Below are 16939 nucleotides of genomic sequence, written 5' to 3'. Positions count from 1 at the left end.
AGCGGCAAGATGCAGTCAATACCTCCGCTGTGCAGTGCCGATGGCACTGTTACCAACGACTGTATCGCTAAAGCGGAGTTATTGAACGCAGTTTTCCGAAATTCCTTCACCAGGGAAGATGAATGGGATATTCCAGAATTTGAAACACGAACTGCTGCTGGCATGTGGCATGAGTTTCTTAGAAGTAGATACCTTAGGGGATGTGAAGCAACTCAAATCGCTTGATACGGGCAAGTCTTCAGGTCCAGATTGTATACCGATTAGGTTCCTTTCAATTTACACTGATACAATAGCTCCCTACCTAGCTATCATATATAACTGCTCGCTCACCGATAGATCTGTACCTACAGATTGGAAAATTGCGCAGGTTGCAGCAGTGTTTAAGAAGGGTAGCAGGAGTAATCCATTGAACTACAGACCTATATCATTGACGTCGGTTTGCAGTAGGGTTTTGGAGCATATACTATATTCAAACATTATGAATCACCTCGAAGGGAACGATCTATTGATACGTAATCAGCATGGCTTCAGAAAACATCGTTCTTGTGCAATACAGCTAGCTCTTTATTTACACGAAGTAATGGCAGCTATCGACAGGGGATCTCAAGTTGATTCCGTATTTCTAGATTTCCGGAAAGCTTTTGACACCGTCCTCACAACCAACTTCTAATCAAGCTGCGGGCCTACTGGGTATCGTCTCAGTTGTGTGACTGGATTCGTGATTTCCTGTCAGGAAGGTCGCAGTTCGTAGTATTAGACGGCAAATCATCGAGTAAAACTGAAGTGATATCAGGTGTTCCCCAGGGAAGCATCCTGGGACCTCTGCTGCTCCTGATCTATATAAATGACGTGGGTGACAATCTGAGCAATTCTCATAGGTTGTTCGCAGATGATGCTGTAATTTACCGTCTAGTAAGGTCATCCGAAGACCAGTATCAGTTGCAAAGCAATTTAAAAAAGATTGCTGTATGGTGTGGCAGGTGGCAGTTGACACTAAATAACGAAAAGTGTGAGGTGACCCACATGAGTTCCAAAAGAAATCCATTGGAATTCGATTACTCGATAAATAGTACAATTCTCAAGGCTGTCAATTCAGCTAAGTACCTGGGTGTAAAAATTACGAACAACTTCAGTTGGAAAGACCACATAGATAGTATTGTGGGGAAGGCGAGCCAAAGGTTGCGTTTCATTGGCAGGACACTTAGAAGATGCAACAAGTCCACTAAAGAGACAGCTTACACTACACTTGTTCGTCCTCTGTTAAAATATTGCTGCGCTGTGTGGGATCCTTACCATGTGGGATTGACGGAGGACATCGAAAGGGTGCAAAAAAGGGCAGCTCGTTTTATATTGTCACATAATAGGGAAGAGAGTGTGGCTGATATGATACGTGAGTTGGGATGGAAGTCATTAAAGCAAATACGTTTTTCGTTGTGGCGAGATCTATTTACGAAATTTCAGTCACCAACTTTCTGTTCCGAATGCGAAAATATTTTGTTGAGCCCCACCTACATAGGTAGGAATGATCATCAAAATAAAATAAGTGAAATCAGAGCTCGAACAGGAAGGTTTAGATGTTTGTTTTTCCCGTGCGCTGTTCGGGAGTGGAATGGAGAGAGATAGTATGATTGTGGTTCGATGAACCCTCTGCCAAGCACTTAAATGTTAATCGCAGAGTAATCACGTAGATGTAGATGTAGATTTTCTCTTTGTCGGCCTCACTTCCAAGGAAGGTTGCACCCTTTAGTTTTCCAGGTTACGGCGGCTAAGTGATCGGCTGGAGCTTCTGAACGGTGATGGAGACCTTGATCGGCATGTTGGGGAGCATTGTCTTGCAGCGATGGTGACCTATGTCGACCTTCATCCACATCTTCTTGTTCGTCTTCGTTGTCCTGGAGTTGGCATCAGCTAAGATGGGTCTGCTGTCTTGTGGCACAGATTTCATCAAATATCCGCCGCCTTTCTCGACAATAGTGCACCATATGTCCCAGTCGTCCACAGTGGAAACTTACTGGTTGGTTATCCTGGGTCCTCCAAACATCCGTCTTCCTTGGTGCCCAAACAGGTTCATCATGTGGCAGCGTAGGAATGTAACTTCACCTTAGACTTGACTTTTTCGCTGTTTTAAAGGGAAATGAAGGACGAGAGATTGGGTTCAATGTATGTTCCACTTACTCCCATATGACCTCTTGAAGCGTCTCGGTTTTGTGCTCGCCGTGCAATTCAAGTACCTTTTGAACTTCCTCTCTCACTACCTGATGAAGAACACTTGTGAAATCAGTTTCTTCCTCCAACACAGACATCGATACAACATTTGGAAGCCATTCAAACTTCTTGCATTTAATTCTTTTTTGATGCATTGTCTCGATATACTGGCACCATTTTATGAAGTCGTCTGCTGTCGAAACATCCTTCATGAGTAGGGCTTGATACATGTCCTCAGCAACACCCTTCTTGAGATGTGCAGTCTTATCTTCCTCCTTCATTCTAGGATCAACTACTTTACACAGCTTCAAGATGTCTTGAATGTAGGATGCTGTACTTTCTCCTGGACGCTGTGCCCTGCACTTAAATTTATCTTCAGCCTTGCACTTCTGTTGTTGTGTGTCTAAATACTTGCGCAGTTCAGCCTGGAATACTTCCCAGCTGAACTTCTCCTTGTTGTTCTCATACCCTTGCTTGGCAGTGCCCTTAGCCAAACACATAGTGACATCCCATTTGTTAAATTTGGCTATACACTCATATACCTTCAGCCATTTATTTGGATCTTGGCCATCATCACCAGAGAATCCGGAAGGATATCTCATGTGGTGGCACACAGTTGCTGTCATTGTAATGTTCTCTTCTTCTTCGATCTCCCATAGATTGCGATCTGTTGAATATGGCTCGAACTTGGGTTTCTTGCCACGTAAACGGCGTTTCTGTCATAGCCCGATGGGAGCCACTGTGTGGTTGACAATGTGCACAATCATAAGTTCCTGTACCCAGCGCCTCCACCAGAATAATGTCACATAGAAAAAGGTGTAATTGGATAAGAGATGAACACTAACTTCACTCAACGAAGGTTTATTCAGCACTTGCACATACAAGAGTGCAGAGTGAACTGACTCTGGCCCGAACACACACAGTATATATACAGTTACAAAACATTCCAGTACAATGATTCTTGACATTTGTGGATACTTCTAGAATGTGCTCAAACCGAATATAGAAATTAAAATTTTACAGTCCAGACGAGTTTTGAACTCACGACCCTCCATGCAACAATTTAGTATCATAACCAGTACACCTCTGTGCTACTTAGCTTCTTCTGCGACAATATTATATAATGAACATATGACACTTATTGTGAAACCCAGTTGTATTTTTACAGTTACTATAATGTCCTTGTATCCCTAAGTTGATAAGAAACATTCATGTAGTAATCTCTTATGGATAAGTGTAGATCAATGAAAAAATAAAATAAAATAAATAAAACCCATAAACAGGTTTCTAACACTGGACGCAGAAGTGAAAGACCACAGTGATAGCTGCTAGGCCACCACTTGTGTTGAGCATATCGCATGCTAAAAGACTTCTAAATTACATAAAATATTTTGGTGATCTTTTCTCAGAAATGAATGAATATCTACAGATAAACAGACACACATGTTCACTTATTTTGGCTCCTGTTCCACTGAGGGAAGCTGCTTGGAAGTTGGGTTATGGCACTGGTCATGTTCTCCTCATGAAATTGCCTTACTTAAATTGTGTGTCATTACCTTAATAAAATAATGGCAGATAGTGGAAGGATACTGTGTCAAATTTTTTGGTTGACACTACAGCTGCATAACATGGAGCCTGGTAGTACTATAGAACTACTTTCATAGTCGTGCAAACATCACTATCACTACATGTACATGTAGCACAGATACAACAAATAATTACAGTGATAATAGCAGTAATAATAATAATAATAATAATAATAATAATAATAATAATCTTTAAAAACATGATAATACTTTAAAACAACTATGGTGGAATTTTGATTGAAGTCAAAGTAATACTCATATGTGTGAAAAGAATTTAGTGTGTTTTTCAGTGTTATTCTGGAGCCAGCAGCAGCAATTTAATATGGAATGTAACATTCTACTCTCAGAATTACTAACTGATTACATTGTCATTCATATTAAATTCATTCACAGATTTTGAGATGGTTTATGCAGTTACTGACCTATTTTCACATCATCAAAGCTCACATGGAAGACAGTATTAATCAATTTTAGCCCCCTGTGCTTGAAGTGTTATATTTGATTAGATAAGGTAATTGGTTGTCTTTAATTGTGGCATTCATTACTGTTGTAACTATAAAATACCTACTGTTGGTGTAGGCTTTTCGTTATATTGATTATTTGGGAATGCCAACATTAATATTAATGTTTACTTTGTTTAGAATTAAAAGGAAGAGAGTTAAGTGTACTACATACAAAGTACTTAGATCTGGTTTTGCAGTTGTCCATCGTTAGATCCAGGCACTCTCACCAGAGGCAGTTGACAGTAGATGGCACCTCAGCAGGAAGCCAATGGATCCTTGTGGGCAAATGCCCTTTGTATTTTCTTGCACAGACTCTGGCCAGCCTCTCTCATACATATTACCAGTCTGTAACATTCTGATTGTGTTACACGTCACACCATGACTCAAATGTTGTTGGTTTTTCATAACTGTGTTTCTTATTGTGTTTTGAGTTAGAACACAAGTGTCAATGAGAATAAGTTCTGTGTTCAATTTCAGTGACTGTTTTATCATGTAATTTCTCCATGGTGGTGGTACATAAGTCACTTCTACACCAGCAGCATCTTACTATGACCACTTTGGAAAAACTCGAGGCTATGTTGTCTGTTTAGGTTCCACTGTCTCAGGTGCATCTGCTGCTGCTTCTGCCTTATGTGAACCCTGCTGAAGATGGGAAGCTTATGAAAAATGGTTCCTCAGGTACTTTGTTGCATTTAGGGTGACAATGATGATACTTGTAACGCATTGTTTTTGCCATAGATTCCTCCTCGCATGTATCTGTTGTCATGTTAGTTGGTCCCCCTTGCAGTAACTGTTTTCCCTTTCCTTTGATGAAATGTGTAATTTGTTGTCTTCCTGTCTTTGCAAGCACAGTCATTGAACTGCTACTCACATAGAGTTGTACTGTGCCTCAAGCAGCCACAACAATCTTATTGGGCTTGGGCAGTGTAGCTACAGTATCTGATCCGCTTTATTGCTAAAACCTCAAAGAATCCTATGCCAACTCCATGGTTCACAATGTGATCACCACCTTGCACCCAACTGGAATTTCATCAGAGGGCCCTTCAATGTGAAGATCTGTCCTTGGAAGAAGTTTTCAACATTGCTCAATCCTTTGAGGTCTCCCATTCAGCGGGCCACCAAATGAAAGTGTGGGGGAACATTATGTCATTGATAGTGAACAACAACTGCACATAGCAACAGGCTCACCAAGCTAAGAGGGAGTCGATGCCATGCAAACCAGGAAATGTGGTCGCCCCAGACAAACACAGTGTGCATTGTATGATAAAGTGTCACAAGAAAGGCAACATTGCACCAGTCTGTCATTTTCAGCCTTCCTCTGAACCAATGGACATGAACAGTCATACTATCTCATTGTTGCCTGCAGGTAGAGATAAGCCCTTTACCGAAATGTCTCTGGCGAACAAACCATTGTTGCTACAAGTGGACATCAGAGTAGCCATTTTGTTCCTCATATCTCAAATGTGTGCATGGCTGGGCTCCCCACAGTTGGCTCTCATCACATGCTCTCTGGTAAACTACAGTAAACAGCATAGTCCCGTTCCTGGTCTATTTCCTTGTTAATGATCCCTGTACTGAGAATTAGTTTGGATTTGATGCATTTTTTGCTTTGGAATTTTCTATAACTGACTCTGTGCATCATGTATCAGCTCACATTCATGATCAAGAGTTGGATTCATTGTGCTTTGAATTTTTGGACTTGTTTACTGAGATTTAGAGGGGTGTGAACAATTTCACGGCACATATCAAGCTTAAACCTTCAGATCAGCTTTTTCTGGGCACAGCCTATACCTGTATCCTTATTGGAACAAGTTAAGTTTGTGCAAACAAGTTAAGTTTGAATAGATCTGTTGATAACGCTTGGCGTCGTTCGACCTGTTTCAACAAGTGAATGGGCTGCACTATTAGTTCTGGAGAAAAAAACGACTTTTGGCATCTTTGAAGTTACCATAAATACACAGTCTGTTAGTGACCCTGTGCTTTGAACTGATAAGTTACTTGCAAAATTGGCTGAGGGCCATTTCTTTTCCAAAACTGACTTAGCTGAAGCCTTCCTGTAGGTTCCATTAGATAATACACCGAAACAGCAGCTTGTTGTGAACACGTCTTTTGGGCTTTATTACTATCAGTGTTTAATGTGTAGGGTGGCTAGTGCCCCGGTAGTATTTCACTGCTTTTTGAAGCGACTTACGGCTGATATTCCTTGCTGCGTCAGATACCTTGATATTGTCATCACTGGTGCTACATTACCTCTATTGTCTCTTTATGATTTTGCACAATGCAGGCCTTAAATGTAATCTTAAGAAGTCCCAATTTTTTCAACCCTCTGTTGTTTATTATGGTCTTGAATTTTCCAGGCAGGGTGTTGGACCCCTGGAACAGCATGTGGCTGCTGTTATGACTTAGCCTCATCCAACCAGTCTGCAAGAACTGCAGACATTCTGTTGTAAAATATCATACTATCACTGGTTTCTTCCAGTGCGAGCTTAGTGCAACTCAAGAACAAGTTATGCTCCACGCTTTGCCTTGTGGCTTTCCAACTTGGTAAGTATTTAGTCTTGTCCACGGATGCATCAAAGTATGGGGTGGAAGCAGTTCTGGCTCATCATCATGCAAATGGCTCTGAGAAAGCAATTTTGTGTCCAAAATGCTCATTGCAGCTCAACTGCATTATAGGAAATTTTAAAGAGAAGCCCTTGTGATTGTTTATGACATACTTGTGGAAGATGCTCTTACATTCTTCTTCAGTTCTTACTGTATGGGGACAAAAGCCTGCCAAACTCTTCCACAGTCAGCAGCTGTGAACACTGCTCCATCTCTTGTTACTGGACAGATGTCCTGCAGTGCCACCACCATCATCACGGTGTGCACCTGGTACTCCAGTTCTACATCTACATCTACATCCATACTCCGCAAGCCACCTGATGGTGTGTGTCAGAGGTTACCTTGAGTGCCTCTATCGGTTCTCCCTCTATTCCAGTCTTGTATTGTTCGTGGAAAGAAGGATTGTCGGTATGCCTCTCTGGGGAGATTTTATCCTCATGGTCTCTTCGCGAGGTATACGTAGGAGGGAGCAATATACTGCTTGACTCCTCGGTGAAGGTATGTTCTCGAAACTTCAACAAAAGCCCGTACCGAGCTACTGAGCGTGTCTTCTGCAGAGTCTTCCACTGGAGTTTAACTATCATCTATGTAAAGCTTTCGCAATTACTAAATGATCCTGTAATGAAGCGCGCTCACTCCGTTGGATCTTCTCTCTCTCTTCTGTCATTCCTATCTGGTACAGATCCCACATTGCTGAGCAGTATTCAAGCAGTGGGTGAACAAGCATACTGTAACCTACTTCCTTTGTTTTTGGATTGCATTTCTTTAGGATTCTTCCAATGAATCTCAGTTTGGCATCTGCTTAACTGATGATCAACTTTATATGATCATTCCATTTTAAATCTCTCCTAATGGGTACTACCAGATAATTTATGGAATTAACTGCTTCCAGTTGCTGACCTGCTATATTGTAGCTAAACGATAAGGGATCTTTCTTTCTATGTATTCACAGTACATTACACTTGTCTACATTGAGATTCAATTGCCATTCCCTGCACCATGTGTCAATTTGCTACAAATCCTCCTCCATTTCGGTACAAATTTCCATTGATACAACCTCTCGTTATACCACAGCATCATCTGCAAAAAGCCTCAGTGAACTTCTGATGTCATCAACAAGGTCATTTATGTATACTGTGAATAGCAACGGTCCTACAACACTCCCGTGCGGCACACCTGAAATCACTCTTACTTCGGAAGACTTTTCTCCATTGAGAATGACCTGCTGCTTTCTGTTATCTAGGAACTCCTCAGTCCATTCAAACAATTGGTCTGATAGTCCATAAGCTCTTACCTTGTTCATTAAACGACTGTGGGGAACTGTATCTAACGCCTTGCGGAAGTCAAGAAACACGACATCTACCTGTGAACCCGTGTCTATGGCCCTCTTAGTCTTGTGGAAAAATAGTGAGAGCTGGGTTTCCCACAATCGTCTTGTTCAAAACCCATGCTGATTCGTACAGATTAGATTTCTAGTCTCCAGAAAAGTCATTACACTCAAACATAATACGTGTTCCAAATTCAACTAATCGATGTTAGAGATATAGGTCTATAGTTCTGCACATCTGTTTGATGTTCCTTCTTGAAAACGGGGTTTACCTGTGCCCTTTTCCAATCCTTTGGAATGCTACGCTCTTCTAGAGACCTACGGTACACCGCTGCAAGAAGGGGGGCAAGTTCCTTTGTGTACTCTGTGTAAAATCGAACTGGTATCCATCAGGTCCAGTGGCCTTTCCTCCTTTCCTCTTTTGAGCGATTTTAATTGTTTCTCTATCTACCATTTTGTCATCTGTGGGACAATCTAGCCTGACCATTCAGGTGACACGTGCGTTGCCTTGCGGCTATTGTCCACAGGCAGTGCAGACATGGTGCACTTTGATCAGTGCCTTTGGTGTACCAATCCAATCAGCTGCACTCTTGGTTGAGTACTGAAGCCTCATGGTGACCCACCTCACTGGCACCTCTTCCACCGGCATGGCCATATGCTGTGGGCAGCGTAAGCGTACCACCCAAGCTGTGCCTGCCCACCATCCTGACGTGATCTTCCATTGCTTCCCTAGTGGTTCAGCATACACAGGTGACATAGCTCAACCTCTTATTGCTCTTGTAGTACCTGCTGATGTAGGGAGGAGGGCTGCTGAGGCTTTATTGGCACACTTGCAGTTGCCTCCTAAGCTGCCACAGGTGCCTCTTCCACTGATGCTGGTGCCACCTTCCCTGCTGCCTGCCTACCGCCTCCCTACCATCGCCCCATACACTACTTCTTTATGCTGCAGCACCCCCAACTCAGAGTCCCCAGCTCTGCGTTTGTTGTCAACATGCCTGCAGCCCGTGAGAAGCTGGTTTCTTCTGCCTGCTGTCCAGGTAGGGGAGGAAGACACGTGGGCCTGGCTCATGCCCATTGCTACCCCTATTCATGCATTCATGTGGACCGGTAGCTGTTTGTACACAGGACAACCACATCTGACACTATGGTTGTGTCAACCATCAGAGTGTCACGGAGGAGCCAACATCTGGGCACTCTTCTCCCCCAAGGAGGGAGAGGTATAGTAACTCACACATTACTACATGTCTGCCACTATGGTTGCGGCAGATGGCACGTCTGCATAACGCACCACGCACCATTCAGCAGCTCCAGGCACTACCCCCAGAGACAGCCGACAGTGGACAATACCTCATTCATCTGCAACAGGAACCAGCAGTCCCTGGCAGTCAAAAACCCTTTATATTGTCTTGCATCAGCTCTTTCCAGTGTCTCTTATACATACTACAAAAACTGCTATGTTCAGATTAGGTTATGCAAGTCACACCATAACTCAAATAGAAGATGTTGGTTTTCCTTAAATACTTTTTTTCTTATTGTGTTCAAAATTGGAACAATTTACACAGTCTGAAGCACAGTGATAAATAAACTGACACACCTACAGTACACCACTTGCATGATCCGAATATTTTTGCAGCTGTTAGCATCACCAGTAATATCTGGTGTAGGCTGTTTTTCCATAGATTTAAGTTAGTGATGGACCACTGCGTTCTGCTGCATTAGTAATTGAGAGAAAGGCCATTATATGTGTTGTTGCCTCAGCTTCCCAGAACAGTCTTCTGAAATACAGTTCTTTGCCCTTACAGAGTGCAATTGACTATTATGTATGTCTACAACATACTGCCAACTTCTCCTAAGTGCAGTTCTCTCATAGTAAATGTTGACAGAAATTTACTCTGTGGTCTTTCAGTTCATACTGCAAATTCAGCTGTGTGCACTAAGATAAATATTAAAAAAAAAAAAGAAATTAAATCCGTGTATAAAATATATTTGCAAGCTGGAATACGTAAGCCACTCACATAAGAAATTTAACTTTTATTGAAATTGGTGGAATTAAATTTCTACAAGTAATTATTGCGATCACTGTGTCTTGGCATCAATCTCCATTAGCCTGTGTTCTCCACGTGCCTCGGGGCACATCTCATCTCTTTGCACTTTTTCCCACCCCTTTTGTGCCCACCCCGACCCTAACTAGTTCCTTCCTTCTTCCTTCCCGTATTTTCTATGTATGCAACTGATTATCCATGCTCGGTGTCTTCTTGCATTGTGTTCTCTACCATCTGAGCGAGGTAGTGCAATTTTAACACACGGGCCTCGCATTCAGGAGGATGATGGCTCAAACCCACATCCGGCTATCCATACTTAGGTTTTCTGTGATTTCTCGAAATTGCTGAAGGTAAATGCTGGGATGGTTCTTTTGAAAGGGCACTTCTGATTTCCTGCTCCAGCCTTCCATAGTCTGAGCTTGTGCTCCATCTCTAATGACCTCGTTGTCAATGGGTACTATACCATCTTTAAAATAGATTTCTTAGCAGTATCTTGGCGCCCTGCTTCCTCCCCTCACCCCCCCCTCCCCTTTTTCCCAGTGTTTATGCAACTTTCTACAGTTCTGCTGCACTAGCTTCTCCTCCTCCTTCCCTGCTACACTGACATGGAACCCCCCCGCCCTCCTCCCTGCTCTCTCTCTCTCTCTCTCTCTCTCTCTCTCTCTCTCTCTCTCTCTCTCTCTCTCTCTCTCTCTCTCCCCCCCCCCCCCCCCCCCCCCCCCCTGCTGGTTCGGGGGTAAGAATAGGCCCACGGTATTCCTGCCTGTCGTAAGAGGCAACTAAAAGGAGTCTCAACCTTTTCGGCCTTATATGATGGTCCCCTCTCGGGTTTGACCTCCATCTTTCTAAATTGTTCCGAAGAGCGAGACACTTGGAGAAGGGCGCCTTACGTGGTGCACTGTATCTGTCGTGCATTGAGACCTTTAGCCAACTTTCTCGTCGTTGCAATGGTGTCCTGCTCGTTTTCCATCTCTTGGGCGAGGATACGTCCCTGGGTGCGATTACCATGCTGCACTGTGCAGTGTTGCTTTTTGCTGCGACGACGACCTTATACATTTTTGCACCTAAGATCCAGCACGGTAGCCAGTCCGTTGTGGTGGGGCCGCCATGTACCCTGTTGGTTGTAGCCCCCTGACAACACAGGGATCGCTCTACTGATGCTTGCGCCGTTTACTCCCCATGTATGCCAAGGAGTAGATGCCCGTCTCCCTGGGGCATCAGGACTCCCGGCAATGGCCATCCTGCAAGGTGGCTCTTGCTGTGGCTGGGTGGCACCCATGGGGAGGGCCCTCGGTCGGAGTAGTGGGCATCAGGGCGAATGTCCCGCAATGAAGCGTGGTACATCATCTCTTGCTGGTGGCTCATTTTAAAGCTAACGTTTATGACCCCAAATCGTTCCCATCCCTGGCCACACCATGGGAGGAACGAAAGGCAATGAATGATAGTGACATGTATTTGCCCAGGTATCTCGTCTGTACCAGACCTGATGGGGAATCCTTTGTATCCATGAAGCCTCAGTTCCTTGTAGAGCATTTGGAGGACAAGTTTGGGGAGGTGGAGGGCTTGTCTAAAATGCGCTCTGGGTCAGTTTTAATAAAAACAGCATCCTCCGCCCAGTCACGCAGGTTGCTTGCTTGTGACAAGTTGGGGGATGTTAACGTTACCATCACACCACATAAGAGTTTAAATATGGTCCAGGGTGTTATTTTCCATAGGGACCTACTTCTGCAGTCTGATGACAAGCTGCGCGCCAACTTAGAGCGTAGAGGTGTTCATTTCGTCCAGCGCGTTCATCGTTGTGACGTCAAGCCCTATATCCCTCCCCCGATGCAGTGCTTTAAGTGCTGGAAGTTCGGCCATATGTCTTCCCGCTGTACTTCCAGCCTCACATGTCGAGATTGCGGACGCCCATCTCATCCCGATACTCCGTGTGCTCCGCCTCCCATCTGCGTCAACTGTGGAGAGCCTCATTCACCTTGCTCGCCAGACTGCAGGATCTTACAGAAAGAACGCAAAATCATGGAATATAAGACCCTGGACAGACTGACTTACACTGAGGCTAAGCGGAAATTTGAACGGCTACATTCCGTGCGCATGATGTCATCTTATGCCTCCACTGTCACTCCTGCTCCAGCTCCAGCTCCTTTAGCTGCACCACAGGCAGTCAGCTCTCAGCGTCAGAGGACCTCACCTGCCCCCTTGACGATGGGGGCGCCTGCTCTTGCTGTTGCTCCCACACCGTCTACCTTGGGAGCAGCACCCACTAAACCACTGGGGACATCAGTCCCCACTTCTAAGCCGGAGAAGCGTAAGTCTTCTTTGGCTTCTCTCGCTCGGAAGGGATCCCTTGGGTCACTCCCTTCCCAGGTTCCTACCAGCGGCACAGCAGACACCAACCAGTGGCTGAAGAAGCCACAGGCCGCTGGTCGTCGAGCTTCGCGATCATCTTCGATTTCGGAGATTGACTCCAATAAGCCCTATCAGCAACGGCAACCAAAGGAACAGCAAGACAAAATGACACTGAAGCCCCGTAAGACCAAGGCAACTGCGATGGCTCTTACTCCACCACTACCTACAAGCTCTGCGTCTGAGGATGAGGCGGAGATTCTTGCGTCCGCTGAGGACCTCGCTCTCACCGGTCCCTCAGACGCAATGGATAGCATTTGCACGGGTGCTCCATTGGAGGCAGCAGGTGACCCAGCGGCGTAATCTGCCTTCCCAGTCCTGTCGCGCTTCTCTCAGCCATGGAAAACACCATCCTCCAGTGGAACTGCAGCGGTTTCTTACACCATCTAGCTGAGCTCCGCCAACTTATCAGCCTTCACCCTTTCCTCTGCATTGCTCTGCAGGAAACTTGGTTTCCGGCAATGCGAACCCCCGCCCTCCGTGGCTATCGGGTTATTATAAGAACCGGGCAGTTCATGAAAGGGTGTCTGGTGGCATCTGCATATATGTCCTGAACTCTCTTCACAGCGAGTCTGTCCCTCTCCAAACACCTTTAGAGGCTGTCGCAGTTCGGATGTGGACGCCACAGGCTGTTACCGTCTGCAGTCTTTACCTTCCACCGGATGGTGATGTCGCGCAGCATGTCCTGGCTGCTCTGATAGCCCAATTGCCGCCACCTTTCTTGTTACTATGCGACTTTAATGCCCATAACCATCTGTGGGGTGGGTCAGTGGCAACAGGTCGAGGCACCATCGTTGAGCATTTATTGGCGCAGCTCGATCTCTCGATATTAAATGATGTTGCCTTCACACACTTCAGTGTGGCGCATGGCACATACACCGCCATTGACCTTTCCATCTGTAGCCCTAGCCTCTTACCGTCTGTGAAATGGAGAGTGCATGATGACCTGTGTGGTAGTAACCACTTTTTGATCTTTCTGTCACTGCCACAGCGTCAATCTTCTGGGCGCCCTAGCAGATGGGCTCTGAATAAGGCTGACTGGGACTTGTTCTCCTCCACTGCCGCTATTGAGCCTCTCTCTAACGATGACATCGATGCAGTGGTTCAATCGGTCACCACCGGCATCATTACTGCCGCCGAATCTGCCATTCCCCTTTCTTCTGGGTCCCCTCGGCGGTGGACTGTGCCTTGGTGGTCGCCTGAGATTGCTGAAGCGATTAAAGCTCGCCGGCGGGCACTCCAGCTTCACAAGCGACATCCGTCAATTGAACACCTTATCGCCTTCAAACGGCTGCGTGCGCGAGCCTGCCGCATTATCCGCCAATGCAAGCAGGAGTGCTGGGAGCGGTATGTGTCCACCATTGGCCTCCATGTCACTCCATCGCAGGTCTGGGCCCAGATTCGACACATCGCTATTGGACCCCTGTCAGCATCCCTGCGCTCTCACTGCATGAAGCAGTTTGTACTGATTCCGACGTCATTGCAAACCGCTTGGCAGAGACTTTGCCCTGAATTCCGCTTCTGCCAACTACCCCTTGGGCTTCCGCTCCATTTAAAGAGTGGATAGAACGTCGGAGTCTTTCTTTTCGCACCCACCATCCTGAATTGTACAATGTTCCATTCAGTGAGTGGGAATGTCGCAGTGCCCTCGCCGCTTGTCCTGATACCACTCCTGGGCCAGATAGCATCCACTCTCAGATGCTGAAACACCTTTCAGTGGACTGCCAGCGATGCCTCCTCGACCTTTACAACCGCATTTGGGTTGAGGGTGAGTTTCCGTCGCAATGGCGGGAAAGTCTTGTTGTCCCCATTCTGGAACCGGGGAAGAATCCTTTAGAGGTGGACAGCTACTGTCCCATTAGCCTCACCAATGTTCGTTCCAAGTTGCTTGAATGGATGGTGTGCCGGCACTTGAATTGGGTTCTGGAGTCTCGGGGCCTTCTGGCTCCGTCTCAGGGTGGGTTCCGTAAAGGCCGATCCTCTGCCGACAATCTGGTGAGCCTGGAGTCGGCTATCCGTACTGCCTTTGCCTGCCATCAGCATCTGGTCGCTGTCTTTTTCGACATGCGGAAGGCATATGATACGACATGGCGTCATCACATCCGTTCTACACTTCATGGATGGGGACTTCGGGGCACTCTGCCGATCTATATCCGCAATTTTCTGTCGTATCGTACCTTCCACGTGCACGTCGCAGCCTCGTATAGTTCCTCCCAAGTCCAGGAGAACGGTGTGCCACAGGGTTCTGTTCTAAGTGTCTGTCTGTTTTTAATAGCCATTAACGGGCTCGCTGCGGCCGTGGGAAATTCTGTCTCCGCTTCTCTGTATGCTGACGACTTCTGCCTTTACTACAGCTCTATTGGCATTGCAGCTGCTGAATGTCAGCTACAGGGCGCAATCCACAAGGTGCAGTCTTGGGCTGTAGCCCATGGTTTTCAGTTTTCGGCAGCCAAGACCTACGTTATGCATTTCTGCCGGCGACGCACTGTTCACCGCGGCTTTATCTTGACGACGAGCTTCTTCCAGTGGTAGAGTCACATAGGTTTTTGGGGGTGGTTTTTGATGCCAGGTTGACTTGGCTGCCTCATATTCGGCAGCTTAAACAGGCGTGTTGACGGCATCTAAATGCTATGCGATGCCTGAGCCACACCAGGTGGGGCGCCGACCGATATACTCTCCTACGGCTTTGCCAGGCGTTAATCCAGTCCCGTCTGGACTATGGGAGTCTGGCTTGTGGCTCAGCATCCCCATCTGCGTTGCGGGTCCTGGACCCAATACTACACAGCGGGATATGACTTGCCACTGGTGCCTTCTGGACCAGGCCTGTGGACAGCATACTAGTGGAGGCAGGTGTCCCTCCCCCGCGGTTACAATGCCAACGTTTGCTGGCCGCTTATGCTGCCCACGTTTTTAGCTTGTCTGGGCATCCCAACTATCGTCTTCTGTTTCCGCAATCGGTCGTCCATCTGCCAGAACGTCGGCCTCGATCAGGTTGTACGATCGTGGTCCCAGTCAAAGAGGTTCTTTCCGGGCTTAGGGTTCTCACTGTTCCACCTCCTTTCCGGGCCACATTGCGTACATCCCCATGGTATGTTCCTCGCTCTTGCCTTCGGCTCGACTTGGCACAGGACCTGAAGGACTCAGTCCCTCCGGAGGCCTTCCGACGCCACTTTTATTCCATCCTGGCCACGTATCAGGGCTCTGGCATTGACTACACCGACGGTTCGATGGTTGCTGGTTGTGTCAGTTATGCACTAACTCTAGAGGACCATTCTGAACAACGTTCATTGCCGGCTGGCTGCAATGTTTACACTGCTGAGCTGGTCGCCATCTTTCGTGCCCTAGAGTATATCCGCTCCAGCTCAGGTGAGTCCTTCGTTATCTGTAGTCTGTAGCGATTCCCTGAGCGGTTTACGAGCTCTCGACCAGTGTTTCCCTCGTTCTCGTCTGGTGATGGCTATCCAGGAGTCCCTGCATACTCTTGCGTATTGCGGCCGCTCTTTGGTCTTCGTATGGACCCCAGGCCATGTTGGGATACCCAGCAATGAGAATGTTGACCACCTGGTGAAAGAGGCCACCAGTACACCATCTCTGGACATTGGCCTCCCGCAGACAGATTTGCAAGCGTTCCTACGCAGCAAAATTCTGGACCTTTGGGACACTGAATGGTGCGCCCTGCCTTCACAAAACAAACTTCGGGCCATCAAGGAGGCTACCTGTGTGTGGCGCTCCTCCTTGCGGGCCTCTCGCAAGGAGTCTGTTGTCCTCTGCCGGCTGCGCATTGGGCACACATGGCTGACGTGAGGACCCACCTTTATGTCGCTGCGGCTCCGTTCTGACAGTGGTCCACATTTTATTGGACTGTCCACTTTTAGCTGTGCTCAAGCAGTCGACCGCACTGCCTGACACGCTCCCTGCGCTTTTAACAGATGACTCTGCTATGGCTGACTTAGTTTTATGTTTTATTTGGTCAGGGTTTTTTTTATCATTTAATCTCAGTGTTTTGTTTCATTTTATTGTATTGTGTTGATTCTGGCCTTTGGCTACGATTTTAAACTGAGTTTTTAATGTGTTCTCGGTGGTTGGCTTTTCCTTTTTTATCCCTATGGTCGGCCAACCACCGCCACACACTGTGTGGTTTTACTTTGTTTTGTCTGTTCTTTGTTTGAGTATTCCTTGTCCTGTGTCGTCTGCCGCCTTTCCTGTTGTTCGTTTTTGTTTTCTTTAGGAGGTTTTAGTTTTTTTTCTTCGAACAAGGGACCGATG

The 16939-nt window shown here is 46.4% G+C and overlaps 1 protein-coding gene across 4 annotated transcripts in view; it reads left to right on the top strand.

Moving 5' to 3' along the window:
* The window catches only part of LOC126278152 (death domain-associated protein 6-like), a 154443-nt gene that overhangs the window by 47869 nt on the left and 89635 nt on the right, over nt 1-16939 (top strand). The window lies entirely within an intron of this gene.

Source organism: Schistocerca gregaria, chromosome 6 (assembly GCF_023897955.1).
Source record: "Schistocerca gregaria isolate iqSchGreg1 chromosome 6, iqSchGreg1.2, whole genome shotgun sequence".
Classification (NCBI taxonomy): Eukaryota; Metazoa; Arthropoda; class Insecta; order Orthoptera; family Acrididae; genus Schistocerca; species Schistocerca gregaria.
This window is presented reverse-complemented; position numbering and strand designations above follow the sequence as displayed.